Below are 18062 nucleotides of genomic sequence, written 5' to 3'. Positions count from 1 at the left end.
AAATTTATAAATAGGATAAAAAAATAAAAAAAAAAATAATATTTATTATATATATATTTATAATAATAATGATAATAATAATAAATGTATTAAAAATAAACATATAAATTAGAAATACAACTAAATAATGACCAAAATAAATAAAAACTATATATTTTAAACTATAAATCAATAAAGCTTGTAATTTAAAATTAATGACTAAATTAGAATAAATTAAAATTAAATATCCTAAATCATAATTAATTATTTAGAATTACAGTAACTAAACATGCTATTTTGCTTATTATAATTTAGTGACTAAAATAAAATTATATTAAATTAGTACATCAAATTAAAACAAATTAAAACATGCGATTAGGGGTTAAAATATTAATTTTTAAACTTAGAGGACTAAATCTATTATTTACCTAAAATATATATTATTTTATGTAAAGGACTAAAATAAATATATATAATTTGAACACCAAATTAAAAGAATCTAAATTTTGATTCAGTGACTAAAATATAAATTTATAAAACTGATGGATTGCAGACGTGGTTTTAACCTTATCTAATTACAAACAGGCCCCTCCCCAAAACGACGTCGTTTGGGGAGGGGTATTTAAACCCTTAACCGAATGACCTTAAGGCCATTTTTCTTTATTTTCTTCTTGTTCTCTCTCTTTCTAACTGAGAGCGTTTTAAACTCTCTCGCTTCTCTCTATATTCCCTCGTCGGAGGGAATCCTGCAACAGCACTAGCCACCGCCGCTGGCCACCGCTACCGGTGGTCAGAAATTACCAAATGCCTCCAAAATTTAGATCCCATCGTCCTAAGGCCGAATATGGCCTTTGTTTTCTTTAAAAAGCTCCTAATCGGAGCAAATCTACAAGTATACCTTCGGTTTTCGAAGGATTTTGGTGGAGCGTGGAGGCACGTGCGGACTCCGGTGGCGTTGCAGCTTTCTCGGTAATGTCTTTCATTTCATTTTTTTATCTCACTATTTGGTGGTATTTTGTGGCTGTTGTTCCCTCTGGCTTGCTTTCTGTTTTCTGGTTGTTTTCCTCTTTTTTTTTCTTTTTTTTGTTGCTCTCCGTTCCCTTTCTGTTTGCAGGTGTGATGAGGCTTTATAGCCATCCCGATACTAGCCTCGGACCGTGTAATAGGGTGATATCTCGGTGAGTCACCAAACTATGTGGTGACTCACCATATAGCAATTGTCATGAACGGCCGGTGTAGACCTTCTGGAGGCTTCGTCGAGGAGTCGTGGCAACGGTGGAACGTCGGCAGCGGCTGGACGAGACATCCAGCAGAGGCGGCGCCGCATGGTTACCCTAGGGTATCATACCCTAGGGTTTGGTCTAGAACCATCTGGGACCGTTGGATCAAGCTAGATCCAACGACTGAGAAGAGGAGCGTCGGCTGGAGCTGAGATCAAACCCTAAATGGGTTTTAGGGTTTCTATTAAGTTTGGGCCAGTCTGTTTGGTTTGTAATGTGAGCCTGTAATATAATTTTTTTATTAATAATAATAATAATATGAATATAAATAAAAATATTAAAATTAAAATTAAAAAACAAATGGATAAAAATTAGTATCTTCAATGTCCATCTCCTATTTAGATGCAATGCCACAAAGGGTCCCTTTTCTTGAAGAATGCAAACCAATTTGTGCCACAATGCCTCAATCTGAGGAGTAAATTTCAGTCCTTGGAAATTAACGCGGTATCTTAGTTTCTGAAGATTGAGTGGGATCCCATTATTTGCAAGTCGTGTATCAGTTCTATTGAAGTGTACTACCTTATGCTTACTGAACAGTGGTAGAATCTGTAAAATAATTTCAAAGGCAATTGATTCTACTTTGTGGAACAAAAAAGAAGGGAGGAGGGCGACGGGGAGAAAGAGAATAGAAGAGACAAACACAAGACACATTCTTATCCATTCATTGAGATAATTATCAATTTTCTGTAGTTGGAAATGTAAATGATATATGATTAATAATAAGCGACAAACCTGTTCTAAGTAGTATTTTCCATTTGACCAGCTAACTGGAGGCATCTCGAAAGCTTCAAACCCATATTTCCTACTAAACTTTTTTGGCAGCCTTCTGATAATGTGAACTTCATCCCTTAGAGAATCAATGAAATGTCTGACATCGAAAATATCCTCAAAATCACTGCAAAAACATATTAGAAGTCAAAGACTAAAGCAACTGTGTAAGAAGGGAACGGTAATGTAACCTTTTCAGAATGATAAACACACATAGGGTCTGCCTAGAATGATTTCTTGTCAAGTTCTGGAACAACCAAAGTGAGATTTAAGAATCTGGCAACAGCTACCATGTCACAGATCTAAAAATGCCAAACTGGATTAATAACATATATAATACCAAATAGAATAAACAAATTAAAGAAGAGCTAGAGAAGAGACACAGACAGCTGCACGCATTTGATTCAAGGCCCCATTGCAAGAAACTTTAAGAAAACCATTACTTTTATAGTTTCCTGCAAATATACAAGAACGTACATATTACTTCTTCGAAGATTGAATGAAAAAGCAAAAATGTTTTTCTTCAATAAAATTCATGGACTCATATATAGGGTATTCGATATCAGTAATCAGATTCTCAATTGCTGAATAAGAATCTAAGATTTGGAGGTTAAAGATTAGAGCATCACATGGAAACAACAATTTCCCCGCAAAGCAACTGTTAGCATAGATAACTCGAGAAGATGATCAATAACCCATAAATTTAGTATCAGTGATGGCATTCCAATAATCAATAAAACAGAGCTTCTAGGTGAAACTATTTAGACATATCACTGGGCATACTATAGTGAAATATAAACTGAGGTTGCTGATTGAAAGCCTAAAGAAGCTGCATATTTCCTAACACCAATTATTTCTCAAATTCAAGAAATTTCTCAAACCACATCAAAATTTAAAGAAAATTCAAGGCAGAAGAAATAAAAGCGGAAAAATAATACCCGAAATTGATAACGGAGTTCAGCCAATTTTGCCTACGTCTCCGGATTGCTGCAGATCTTTTACTGAAGAGAGAATTTACAGGTGTTTACAAAATACTCACAACTCACAAGAAAGCTCTCTAGTATTGTGAAAAAGAAATGATTTGGGATGATTTTGAGTTGAAGCTTAAGGACTAATATTGTAAATACTCTAAAATGTGTAGGGACTAAAATGTAATTAACCCTATTTATATTTTCAACAAAATTGGGGATCGAATTCGGTGCCCCATTTGTTGAACAATTTAGATGTGCGGTGCCCCCTTTGTTGAAAAAACATGCGACGGTGGCACACCCTTTTTTACTTTACAATCTCCCACTTGAAGACTGATTTTAATCTGTCTTCACACCTCGATCTATGCAACAGCATTTCTGCTCTTGTTACTCTAGCATGCCAACTGAAGTTGAACACAACTTCAGTTTGTTCGTAGTCACCATCCTGTAAAGCCACTTGTTATTGGGCAGATTCTCCGTGGTTGCCTTGTCCCTCAACGTCTTGGCTCCCTTTGACTCTTGTCCACTAGTCTTTGAAGGATTGCTCCTCACTTGAACATCATCGGCAACCCCTGCTTCGACCCTTCTCTTAAGGTGGTCTCTGAAGCCATATTCTCTACACGAACATGCTCGACAAACTCCTTGGATATTGACAACTCTTCTTGTACTTGGCTTCTACTCGCCTTGGCAGAAATGAACCTTATTGAGTCAACTCTCAACGTCTCTTCGATCCTGAGTTCGTCCTCTTCCCTGGACAACTCGATTTTGGGCTTATCCATCACCTTGGATGACTCGGCTCCCCTCGGATAATTTTGCAACACTTATGGCATCTTAAGTCTACGCCCCCTCGTTTGCTCGACTCTTACCCTCAGCTTAGCATATTTGACACTCAAACTTGTGCCAAGACTGCACACATCTTCCCCAGACTCACTATCTGGTTCATTATTGAGTGGATTTTCTCTGTCACTCGATGAACAACATTCCTCATCCTCTGACTTGCCTTCATCACGGAATCTCTTGTCACTACCCTCGGCTTTCGGATTTGCTTTGGAAGTCTTGTTTTTCCCGACTCCAAATTCTTTGATGGACTCAGCGGTTGTCAAGGCTTTACACAACTCCTTGACTTCCCTTCGCTCCAACACTCTCTTCACCCATGGCTTCAATCCGAACATGAAGGTAAAAGAATTCATCTTCTTCAGTCAAACTTTAGACTTTGAGCATGAGTTTTCTGAATCCACTCACATACTCCTTAAGTGTCCCTTTATGCCTGAGACGCCTCAACTTGGACTACGCCTCTATCCTGGCATACTGTGAGCAGACTTGCTTACTTTACACCCTCGACTTGACGGCTTTATCTCTTACTATCGCACCGGGTCCCTTCTTGTGCTCGACTGTTTTGACACCCGTAGTCTCGTCACGTTTCAGTCTTGGGCTGACTACTTGAGAACTTGTAGTCGCACCATGCCTGCCCCTTGATTAGGCTACTTTGGAATATGTAGCCTCACCAAGTCTTGCTCTTGAGTTGATTGCTTGGACACTCGCAATCACATCGGGCTTTCTTCTGGGTTCGGTTGTCTTAACACCAATAGCCTTGCCTCGACTCGTTCCTTTCTTGGCCGCATTGATCCCATCAATCGGACCAAGTCTTTTCCCTGGTTTGGTAGCTTTAACACTTGTAACCACACCAATTCCTGCTACTTCTCCTTTTCCCATCCTCTTCATGATGGTTGTAAGGCGACGTTTCTCGGGACATCCTCTAATCAAATGAGGACCATCAAAGAAGTAACACTTCAATTTTTCCTTGCTCCCCTTCTTCTTTACACCGGACTTAGCCTTGTCATTCTTTCCCGATGGCTTTCCTTGGCTACGAACAGTCGATGGCTCACCTTGGCTATTCGAAGAGCTTTCTCTACCATCTCCATGTTGTACCTTTTCCCGGTCTCCACCACTGTTGCCACTATCTCTGGGCATGGGCCTGGACGACACATCGCTACTTGGCTTGTCACCTGTAAGCTCAGTCAGCTTTCCGACTACAGCTATGGCCTCCGAAAGTCTATGGGCATTGCTTTGCTCTTCCCTAAGCATCGCCCCTGGTCCAAGTTCTTCCAAGAAGGTCTTGAGCGCATCCCATTCACTCATTGCTCCCTTGCATATGAGCAGCTCTCTCTTGAGCTCATCAACTTCGTTTCTCAAAGCCATCGCTTCCACTCGAATCTGGGTTCTTTTGGATCGTTTCTGACAATTCTTGCGAACCACCGTGTATTAGAATACCTAAGTCGACAAACTCGTATCGTCGACCAAATTTCACTATTCACGAAATTCACTATTCATGTGAATAGTAACCTCACAGAAAAATTGACAAAATTCACAAATAAAAGCTCTGATGCCGGTTGTTGGGAAATAAACGAGTAATTTCCCTATAATCAGATTAGTGAGAATGCAAAATAAAAGTGAAAAAATAATACCCGAAATTGATAACGGAATTCAGTAAATTTTGCCTACGTCTCCGGACTGATGCAGATCTTTTACTAAAGAGAGAAAATTTACAGGTGTTTACAAAACACTCACAACTCACAAAAAATCTTTCTAGTATTGGGAGAAAGAAATAATTTGGGATGATTTTGAAGCTAAATAGGTTAGAGTATTTATAGTTAAAGCTTAAGGACTAATCTTGTAAGTATTCTAAAGTATGCCGAGACTAAAATGTAATTAACCCTATTTCTATTTTCAATAAAATTGAGCACCGAATTCGGTGCCCCATTTATTGAACAATTTAGTTGTGCGGTGCCCCTTTATTGAAAAAACATACAGCAGTGACACACCGTTTTTTACTTTACAAAACTGAGGTTGCTGATTGAAAGCCTAAAGAAGCTGCATATTTCCTAACACCAATTATTTCTCAAATTCAAGAAATTTCTCAAACCACATCGAAATTTAGAGAAAATTCAAGGCAGAAGAACAAAATGAGAGATACGGAGGTAAACTCACTAGGAGGAGCAAGAGAGGGAGGGGCATGGAATGAGCGTTGAAGATTAAGAGGGGGACGCGTGATCCAGGAAATCCGGCTGGTAAAACCTGCAAGCAAACGAGGGTGCCATAGCTCAGCGACAACAACGATGTGTACCAAACAAGTCTAAAGCAAAATGGTGGAACAAACTCTGAAAAACCAAACCTGAAGGCTAGTCCTAGGAATTACTTGACTATTGTATATTATTGTCAGATCTAACCTCCATTTCTCTTCCTCGCTCCTCATTGCCGCTTCTTCATTTGAACAAATATTTATCAATTCTTCGTACCTAACAATCAAGAAATATGCAATTTCCCTTTCTTTCTAGAAAGAGATCACGGGGCCTAAATGGCAAAACAGACGAAGCAAGCAAATATCAAATTGATTTGACAAAATAAATAAAAAAATGAATCTCACCAACCAAACCGATAATAAAAAAGAAAGCCGTTAAAAGCTTTATCTTTTTCCCGTTTCTTGGGGGATACAAATGTCCGTTTGGTTACTGAGAAAGTTCAAATTTTGTAAGGAAAAACTGGGCGGCTCCCAACCCTGCCTCCGACCATTTTTTACAAGGGTTTTTTTATTAAGGGTAAACTATCCCAATATCATCAAATTTTAGACCTTTATTTGATCAAATAAAAGCCTAATCTTTTAAAAACATTTTCAAATGAGGGCTCTCATTTTGAGCATATTAAAAACATTATATCTTTATTTGATCAAACTCAAAAATGTTAGGTCTTTATTCGACCTTTCGAAAGGTAAGTCCCTTATTTGAACAAATTTAAAAAATATTAGTCCCTTATTTAACCATTTTAAAAAGTTAGGAGTCTTATATAACAACCCCTAAAAAGTTCGGCCTTATTTGAACATTTAGCCATTTTCATCACTATAGCAATAATATCTTGTTAGCAATTTAATCTTATGATTATAATAACCCATCTCGTAATTACGATTCATAATTTATCGGTGCGTTCAGAATCAATCTCAATGACTATCGATACAAACCCTAAATTTCTTTTTGGCCATACAAACCCTAACTAGTGGAATTTGGTTTTTTTTGTTAGCAATTTAATCTTATGATTATAATAACCCATCTCGTAATTACGATTCATAATTTATCGATGCGTTCAAAATCAATCTCAATGACTATCGATACAAGCCCTAAATTTCTTTTTGGCCATACAAACCCTAACTAGTGGAATTTGGTATAATGGTTTTATCAATCAGATTAGCTTTTATGTCAACAACATGCATTTATCGACCTGAAATCATAAGAATCGGATTTTGATGTAATCCTTTCCTTTAATGTGAAACTGATGCATGCAATTAAAAGTATTAAAATGCAACATTATATAATAATAGGCAGCAGCCATTTGTTGTCACATGACAAGCTAGCACTAGATAAATATTGTTCAATGATCGTTCATTCGACGACCGTCGTCAATCGTTTACACAAATTAAGAGGAATGAATCATCAACAGTCGACGAAATAAATTTGTTATCGTCAATAAATATGGTTTCAATCTGGATAGATAGCCGGCCTACGAGTGCTGGGAGAAAAGGTTCAAATATTAATATCTTTTACTGCATGCATTGCTTTATTTGCATGTTTGAAGTTGAAACACACCAATTTTATGAATTGGAATAACGTGAGGTGAGCAGCAAAAGCAGTGAGAAATGACGTGAATTGTATAGATATTCCATGACATTTTATTTTTTGGTTCCTCCCGGTTCCAAGGCTGCGTCTGAACTAATTCAGACCGACCTACGTTGCACACATGATTTTAGTAGCTGAGTATTCCGGTAAAATTTTATGTATACACAAAGACTCGAATTCAAAATCTTGCTTAAACGATATCGAAACTAGCTTTAGTAGGTGAGTGTCCAGTAGAGATATTCCATGACATTAATGTTAATGATCTGAACAGCTTGGTTGCTTAATTAATGTATGGGACTATATTCCATCCACTCTTCCATTAATTCTAACCATCGAACGTCATTCATTACCTTGCGAGAATGGTAATTAATAAAAAATCTGGATTAGTTGGTCAGGTTCGAATAATGACGTTTGCGAATGGAACAAACTGGGTTGGGAGGATCGCCATCACCTCTGTAATATTCGATCTGGATTAGTTTATCAATAGATCAGATACCAATGATTAATTAAAAAAAACAATCTTATAAAACTATTATAAATGTAAATTAATGATATGTAAAAAAAAATCATAAATGGTTATAAGAAAATGGTTAAATGCTCACATAAGGCCTAACGTTTCAAATGGTCAATTACATACCTAACACTTTCGTATCCATTCAAATAAGGGCCTAACTTTTTTGAAAATATTTTCAAATAAGGACCTTCATTTGAGTAGACTAGAAATTGTTAGATCCTTATCTGAGCAGACCTAATAATAATAGGCCATTATTTGATATTTTGAAAGGTTTGGCCCTTATTTGAGTGGATATGAAAATGATTAACCCTTATCTGAGCATTTAGCATCTGAAGTAATAGAATAAACTGCTATAGCGTAAGTATAACTTGTGATAAAAGGAAATTGAGGCTCAATTATTTTCCATCAATTCAATATATAAACCAAGATATTCGGTTGAGATGGTCCGACCCAAATATCGAGCATGATTAAAAACAACATTTTTCATTCATCATACAACTTAATTATATAATGGAAGTCTATACTTATTTATTAACCGATAATAAATTTGGAACGTACAAAAGTTAGACAAAATTAACGAAACATATTTAGGGGTATTTTTGTTTTTTTTCACATATATAATATAATCATGTCGAAAGTGAAAACTTAATATACCATAAACCAATACAACAACCATGCAAGCATCATGCGAATTAAAACTCAATCGGACTACAAATCATACTCCAATTACATTAATATGACATGTTAGAGACTAAATTGTAAACTATGCATTTTCTAAATTTTTTTATACATGCATGAAATTAAAGTTATAACAAACTTGCTTTAGAAATTTCATTTTAATTCGGGTTAGAATTCATCCTTAATTTAACTTTCAAATTTGGAAATATCTTATAAAATATCATTTTTTAAGTACCAAATACTAAAGACTAAAAGAAAATTTGAAATATTTTTTCTCAAATCTAAACTTGAGGGATCAATCTATTTTTCCGAATGATCAATCCATTTAGTAAAGGGATAAATCCTTGGTGCAAAGGAATCAATCTTTTTCATTCCCGTAATTAAGGGATTGATCTTTTCCCGTGAGAGATGAATTTTTTTTTTTTTTGAGAATTACAAATTTAAACTTAATCTTGTATAATTGAGCTAGGAATCCAATTTCTAGTTTTTATAATCAAGGATCGTGCACGACCATACTTGAGACATAAAAAAATGTCATATTTATGGTTATTGAATTTCTTGATTTTGATGCTTGCATTCTCAAGATTTGTCACGATGAATGTCGCACAACATTAAGTAAGCTTGATCTCAAACTAATAAACTTCACAATTTCTGACTGTGCACGAACAGAATCTTCCCTTAGTCATGATGTCACACCCGTTAATGTAAGCCCCCAACACTTATAAATTTTTTTCCCTGATGACGATCCTAGACCACCTGCTCTAATACTAGTTATTTACTATAGAGCACTTGAGATTTACAACTAATGTTATGCTTGTTGAGATGTTTCCCTGCCCGACGACGGAGAGTGTAAATAGTACACCCTAAAGGTGTAACTAGTCTAAAAAAGTGAGTGTTTATCTTCCTTGAATCAGATGAAACACTAAGTTGTAGAGTCGCCACCAATCTTTTAATATGGTGAGATTGGTCACCGAAGTATTATATTATTCTAATAAAATTCCTAAGAATAATATTAAAATAATACAACACAGGGTCTGCTTACCAGAAAATGAGTTCGGGAGTCGGTTACGTATGGGGAAGGATTAGCACCTCACAACACCCAAAATTGGTACTGGAGTTTATTAATTAGTGTCTTTGCAATAAATTATAAATTTGTTTCTCTAAATTTAAATTTACAAATAACTTAAAATAAATAATTATTAAATAATATTTAATATAATATTAATATTCCTATTATAATATTTAAATATTATAAAGTTACCTTAATATATAAAAATATACTAATATTATAATTAATCTTATAATAATAAGTAATAATTAAAATATAAAATATCAAAATTAATTAATCTAATTTGAAATAATATTAAAACTATGTACTAAAATATAAATAATTAAAATATAAAGGACTAAATCAGTTATTTTACCCTAAAGTATAAATATAGAGTAGTGACCAAAATATAAATAGATAAAATTAAAAAAACCAAATTAAAAGGAGAAAAACCTGGTTTCATGACCATAATTGAAGTTTACATAACCAACGGGAGTGCGAATGTAATTTACCCATTTTCCTCAAAAGGCTTTTCTCTCTTAGAGAGAGAAGCTCTTTCTTCTCTATTCATTTCCCTCACCGAGAGAATTTGTCCTCGACTGGTCGTTTTGTTTTGGCATCAATCGCCATCGCCGACCACCACTTACAGTGGTCGAAAAATTTCAGATTACAGTAAATCGAAGCCCCTTTTACCCTAAACCCAAATCTAAGCTTTGTTTTGCCTAAAAATATGTCGAACTCTGTAAATCTATGTTAATACCTTCGGCTTTTAGACTTCCCGATGACGTTGAAGCTTCTCGGACGATGGTAAGCGCACATTTCAACTCTTCTTTCTTTCGGTTGTTGTTTCTTTTGCTTGTTGTCCTCTATCTATGTTGTTGCTTGGTGTTTTTGTTGCTTGCTCCATCTGTCTCTATCTGTTTCTATCTCTGTCTCTCGCTCTATCCTTTTTTGCTTGTAGGTTCGGGCTTTTATAGCCCTCAGAAGTCGGCCAAAATGATTATCCCTACCGGTGAGTCATCGGACCTACGGTGGTGACTCACCATAGAGTGATGCACTGTGCGGCTCTTGTGTGGCCTTTGGAATAAATTATAATTTTTTTTCTTTCTAAATTTCAATTTACAAATAACTTAAAATAAATAATTATTAAATAATATTTAATATAAATATTAATATTCCTATTATAATATTTAAATATTATAATATTTAAATATTATAAAGTTACCTTAATATATAAAAATATACTAATATTATAATTAATTTTATAATAATAAGTAATAATTAAAATATAAAATATCAAAATTAATTAATCTAATTTGAAATAATATTAAAACTATGTACTAAAATATAAATAATTAAAATATAAAGGACTAAATCGATTATTTTACCCTAAAGTATAAATATAGAGTAGTGACCAAAATATAAATAGATAAAATTAAAAAAACGAATTAAAAGGAGAAAAACCTGGTTTCGTGACCATAATTGAAGTTTACATAACCAACGGAAGTGCGGATGTAATTTACCCATCCCTTATTTACACAGAATCCCCCTCTCCCAAAATGACGCCGTATGGGAGAGGGTATATATAACCCAAATTCGGCCCTAAAGGGCCTCACTTTTCCCATTTTCCTCAAAACGCTTCTCTCTAGAGAGAAGCTCTTGCTTCTTTCTTCATTTCCCTCACCGAGGGAATTTTCCTCGACCAGTCGTCTTGTTCCGACGTCAATCGCCATCGCCGACCACCACTCACGGTGGCAGAAAAATTTCAGATTACAGCAAATCGAAGCCCCTTTTACCCTAAACCCAAATCTAAGCTTCGTTTTGCATAAAAATCTGCAAAACTCTGTAAATCTACGTTAATACCTTCGGTTTTTAGACTTCCCAATGACGTTGAAGCTTCTCGGACGATGGTAAGCTCATATTTCAACTCTTCTTTCTTTCGGTTGTTGTTTATTTTGCTTGTTGTCCTCTATCTCTGTTGTTGCTTGGTGTTTTCGTTGCTTGCTCCCTCTGTCTCTCTGTTTCTATCTATGTCTCTCGCTTTATCCTCTTTTTCTTATAGTTCAGGCTTTTATAGCCCTCAGAAGTCAGCCAAAATGATTATCCCTGCCGTTGAGTCACCGGACCTACGGTGGTGACTCACCATAGAGTGATGCACTGTGCGGCGGCATCGTATGGTTGGAGCACCTGGATGGTTGTAAATCGTCGGCGGTGAGATGATAACCCTAGGGCTTCTGCTGGAGTACTGTGGGTCGTTGATCTACGTCTGGATCGACGGTTGAGCTACTGGCGGCACTGAAGTTGAGTATTGGAAACCCTAACATCATTTGGGTCTTCTTCGGGCCTACTTGATTATTGTGCCCAAACCAAGTTATTGGGTTTGAATCGGCTGTAATTGAGCCTGTGAACTGGGCCTAAATATGCTTGTTTAATTTGGGCCTTCGAGTCTTATAAATAGTAATAATAATTATATTATATAATAATATAATATATTAAAATACGTCACTCAGACGAAAACGACTATCGACAACTGTCCCTTTTTGCTTATTTTTGTTTAAACAAGAATAAAGCAAAGATAAAAAGACTATCTAATTATAATCTTGCTTTTGCTTCTCTACTCTTCTGTGAAGGCTTCATACTTTGCTGAAAAATTTGTTCCACTACTCTTCCGTGGAGAGCGAAATTTGATCCTACTTTTGCTTCACTAGTCTTTTGTGAAGGCTTGATTTGTATTACTTTACTACTCTTCTGTGAAGGTTGAGAATAATTGACTTGAGAAGAATCTAATTTCACTACTCTTCCGTGAAAATCAGACTCAATATTGGGTTACCTCACTACTCTTTCGTGAGACTTCATACTTTGCTGAAAAATCTATTCCACTACTCTTCCGTGGAGAGTGAATTTTGATCCTGCTTTTTCTTCACTACTCTTTTGTGAAAGCTTGATTTGCATTACTTCACTACTCTTCCGTGAAGATTGAGAATAATTGACTTGAGAAGATTCTAATTTCACTACTCTTCCGTGAAGATCAGACTCAATATTGGGTTACCTCACTACTTTTTCGTGAGACTTCATACTTTGCTGAAAAATCTGTTCCACTACTCTTCCGTGGAGAGCGAATTTTGATCATACTTTTGCTTCACTACTTTTTGTGAAGGCTTGATTTGCATTACTTCACTACTCTTCCGTGAAGGTTAAGAATAATTGACTTGAGAAGAATCTAATTTCACTACTCTTCCGTGAAGATCAGACTCAATATTGGGTTACCTCACTACTCTTTCATGAGACTTCATTCTGTGCTGAAAAATACGTTCCACTATTCTTCCGTGGAGAGCAATTTTGATCTTGCTCCTGATTGCTTCACTACTCTTCCATGAAGATCAAACTCAATATTGATTTGATTCCACCACTCTTCCGTGGAGATCTTACAAATGGCCATAAGGACTCCTCATCTTGCTTGAAAGATTGACAGATGACCCAAAGGATTTAAAATTACATGTAGGCTTTACAAATGACCCGGGGGCTTCACAAATCCATGGGAAATAATTTACTGGGTAAGAAACTTCTTACTTTTCAAAATTTCATTTTCTAGAAAAATTGAATGAGAAACTTTAAAATTTGTTTTCTCAATCTTCGAACAACTTGTTGGTTGGGCATGCCCCAAAATAATTCTTCTTCTATGGATTGCGTCCATCTATTCTTTAGATGTTTGTCTCTCCAAACGTGCTTCATGTACTTGTGATTTGGATTCTACCTTATACTCGTAAGGTATTTTGTCCCTGCATCTTCATATAAGATTTATTTATGCAAATGCAATCAAATGTATGCATGATTTTTTATGCAAATGATATTCTTATGAATGCATGAGTTGATTTAATCATCATTTGACTCCCAAGTTCGATCTTCTTCCAATTGATCATTTTTTTCAAGGTCTTTTTTCGAATATCAGTGTAGCAACTCATGTCATCAAACTTGCAATTTCAAAGAATCATCTGATCAACTTGTATTTTGGTGTCTTCTTTGTTTCCATTCAAAAGTCTTAGAAGAATGTTTCATTTATGGAACTTTTGCCACACTCAAAATTATGACCTTGTTGTCCCATTTTGATAAAACAAGTTGTCTTTATCTGAACTTATATAGAAATCCAATAAAGGTTTCATCTTTGAAAAGAGAATCTATCATCTTTGCTTGTGTAGATGTAACTATGCTAAACATAGTAGAGATTAATCAAGATATCAACCACGTCTATTTGATTTAACTCTTGAAAGATATCACATAAAGGATTTATCCTAATTCCTTTCATGTCTCCACATCTAATCAGATCTCGAACATGTTATTTAAACCATATCATATCGAGATGCTTAACAACAACCTATCGTTCAATCTTAGTTGGCTCCACTAACTTCTTGTTGTTAAAATTCCAACGCCTCTTCGTGTAAAGAAATCTTTATCATTTCTCATTTCTGACTTGGACTTGAAGAAAAACTTCATATTATATCAACCTCATGATCGTAACATTGGTTCATCATCATAATTATGTTTGTAAAACATTTGACAATACATTTATCCTTTCCTGTGATTTCTGCCTAGATTTTCAACCAGGGAACTCTTTGCATGATGTTCTGAGGTTTTGTATGACATCACAATGATATTCCAGTAAGAATACAAGTGAGATGCTTTAACTTGTTAGCATCATATCAGGGAACATTTACAATACATTCATCATTTCCTATGGCTCTTGTGGGGATAATGTAATCACATAGTGGATAAAACAGTGATGTATGATCAACTCTACCATTTTCATTCTTCATACATTTTTTGTTTCAAGGGAATGATTTTTACCTAGAATGATAAGGGTCTAGGATGCCCCGTCATGTGCTCAACATTGTTTCTTGTGATATGAGCCTTTAAAAATGCTTCAACATTGATGTGATCGTTCAAAATATTCTACTTGGATCATTTTTGCCTGAAATGATTATTTCTGTCTTATATAAGCTTTTAACATGCCCAGCATTAAAATGCCCCAACATTATTTCATACTGATGTGAACCTTCAAGATGTCCCAACATTCTAAGTTGTAAGGCTCACTCTTAATGTCCATTTGATTTGAATATCATGATTCCCTCGTGATCCAACTTTGATACTTCCCATCATGGTACTTATGGCCTGATTCGTGCCAAATCTCTTAATCTTGAATGCTTTCATTCCTTTGACATAGATGTTTGATAGACATACATCTTCTAAACGAAAGAATCATCTATTCCTTGACTGATTGCCCCAAAGGGAATGTTATAAGTTTGGTTCTTCAATTTTTTATCTTTCAGGCCACTTACTTTCAAGTATATGAAATTTTCATTATTCTGGCCTTGCTCATTCTTTTTCCCCATACAATTAGAATAGGCATCAACTTGCTTCAGGATTCTTTCTTATTTGAGACTATCCTGTTTGAAAATATATTCCTCCTTCCTTATCAAAGAATGAAAGAATTTTGTAAAATATTGTCTCTTACAGGTTCACAATAGAATCAAATCATAAGCATGAATCCAAAGAACATCAAAAGAATCAATAACTTTTACTGTTTCAGAGTTATAGTTCTTTGACAAGTATCAAGATTGAGTAGTTAATTTCAGGTTGTCTTCCTTATTTTCTATGGTTACATCTTAGTGAAGATTTCACTCCTCTCTCACTCTTTTGTGAACATTGTCACATGCCTCACTTTCTTGACTGGTACTTTTACCAGATGTGTACAAAATGACACAACTAGCATAACAATTACTAGACCTTCAAGAATACTCCATTTCAATTCTCTGAAATCTTTGATTTTAACCAAAGCAGTGTGAGAATATCAGTCTAACAATGAAACTTCTGTGTGCACGTGTGTAAAGTAGACTATAACAGGTTTTATTTAACTCTCTTATAACAACTTCTTCTTTTGTAACCTTTTTCCATTTTGGCTAGCTCAATTCAGCTTTATTGGAAATTTGCCTTTATTAGACTAGCAAAAGAGTTCATCTTATCACAAAATCTTCGACTTGACAATCACACTAGAGCAAACACCGAACTGTCAGGTATCTGAACAATGTCATGTTTTGACATAATCTATTCATAAAGCCGGGGCTTTTGAGTTTCCTCTAGAACCAATTGCCTTACTGGAATAGCTCAGCTTTATTGAATATATAACAACATGGATATATGACTCCAACTTTTTAAGTTTATTAAGAAACTGTTATAATCTATGTGTTTAGTGGAAATCAGAAAATCTCATTACCAAATTTCAATTCCCAAGCAACTAACTTTAGACTAGATTTGTCAAAGTTTTATCGTCGAACCTCATTAATAAAAAATAATCTAGTCAGCTTTGCAATGTCACAAAGATGCCCCACATTGTACACTTTTATATGTAAATACCAAGCCTTTTGTCTAATCCCTTGCACTGAAGAAGACTCTATAATATTTGTAAGTGGGTACTGTTTGGGTATATTTTATCTGAGGTAAGGTCAGGGTCCCTTTTTTACTGGTTTTCAATCTTGATACTTTGTCAAAGATGTATAACTCTAACCGTAAAGATTTTATAATCCAGTGATATTCAAAGAATTGCAAGTTTGCAAAATTAATTCAATGCTCATAACCTTAAAAGTAACACAACTTTATTTCAAAAGAGGCGGAGAAAGGAAAAAAACATATTCAAACAAGATGCTACAAAATGAAATATACAACAGTGGTAAACAATTTCCCCTTATTTATCTAACTGCCCCATTACTTCCTTGGATGTTAGATGTATAGTTGGACCAGGGTTTTCGTTTATATTTGCCCCCTATTTCTTGATTATTTTTTTGTAGCTTCTTTGGATGACCCTTTGGATATGTAAATCTTTGCTTTCTTCTGAATAGCCTTTTAGTCAAATCTCATCATCAACTTTTCCTTTCCTAACTAGCAATTGGGCTCAATTTGAATTTCAGAACAAATATCTTTAGTGATGACATTTGGGTCATGACTCTGGACGCTTCTTGCAACTGTGATTGGAGAGTATTCACTGGACTATTTAGATTTCCCTCTATTCCCCTTGATTTCAAAAATATGATATAGGTGTCTGGGATGTTTCCAGGGTTGTATTAGCCCTATTTCTTTTTAGACCAGCAGGCCAATCTCGAATTACCTTTCCTTTTGTCTTTTCCTTTCTTGTCAAAGATGTATCGATAACTAAATCTGCCATATATACTTCGCTTTCCTTGATTTTTCCATGTCCTTTATTTGTTTTGACACTATCAACTTTATTTCAGGGGTTGATTCCCAAATGTTTGATCAAAATAGATTGATTGTTATCATATGCTTTATAATTCCATGAGTCAAAAGATCTTGAACTAGTCGTTTGAAGTTGCCACAATTTTCGATGGAGTGTCCTCGGATTCCAGCATGATACTCATAAAAGACTTTTTCATTATACCATCTTAGGTAAAGAGGTATCAAAGGTTTAGCTAGGCATGAGCAATAAGCACTAGTAGAAAAAACCCTTTAATGACGCGCATTGCGCGTCATCTATGGGTGCGGATACACACATTTGCCTGTCGTTGAAGCCACCGACATAAATTTAAGATGACGCACAACTGTGCATCATAAATTTATGACGTGCATTTATGACGCACATTTATGACACTCATTGCGCGTCATTGAAGCCCCCGTCATAAATGAAGACGACACACATTTGTGTGTCATAAATTTATGACACTCATTTATGACTTACATTGCGTGTCATTGAAGCAAACATCATTAGAAAAGATGACACACATTCGTGTGTCGTGATGTCGTATGTATATATATATATATATATATATATATATTGTAGATTGATAATAATCAAACTAAATCACATTTGATGCCTCATAATACTAAATATATATATCATATTATATATAAGCAATCCATTTGCATACAATATATTAACATTAAGTTATCAAAAATATTGTAATCATATGTCGATACAAAATATCACGGCATAATAAAGTTTTCCACATAAGATACCCATTCTTTGCGAATATCAAACATGTTGACATTGCGGGAGATGCAACTCCTCTAGCTTCTTCTGCAATTTTGAAGTTGCTTCTTCAGAATCGAGAACTCTTGAAACAGGCTACGAATAAGCATTGGCTTCAACTGAACTAATAG

At 35.1% G+C, this 18062-nt stretch overlaps 1 long non-coding RNA gene across 2 annotated transcripts; it reads right to left on the bottom strand.

Annotated features, from left to right (window-relative positions):
- Positions 1-1604: 1604 nt before the first annotated feature.
- LOC120163009 lies at positions 1605-6190 on the bottom strand. 2 transcript variants are annotated; one of them, XR_005519603.1, is made up of 5 exons: positions 5984-6190; positions 2415-2482; positions 2241-2329; positions 1992-2154; positions 1605-1805 (listed from the first exon to the last, which is right to left on the bottom strand). It is a non-coding gene; the product is annotated as an uncharacterized LOC120163009 (long non-coding RNA). The 2 variants fall into 2 exon arrangements; XR_005519604.1 differs by having other exon boundaries at positions 2241-2303.
- Positions 6191-18062: the final 11872 nt, after the last annotated feature.

Source organism: Hibiscus syriacus, unplaced genomic scaffold (genome assembly GCF_006381635.1).
Source record: "Hibiscus syriacus cultivar Baekdansim isolate YM2019G1 unplaced genomic scaffold, ASM638163v2 tig00111427_pilon, whole genome shotgun sequence".
Classification (NCBI taxonomy): Eukaryota; Viridiplantae; Streptophyta; class Magnoliopsida; order Malvales; family Malvaceae; genus Hibiscus; species Hibiscus syriacus.
This window is presented reverse-complemented; position numbering and strand designations above follow the sequence as displayed.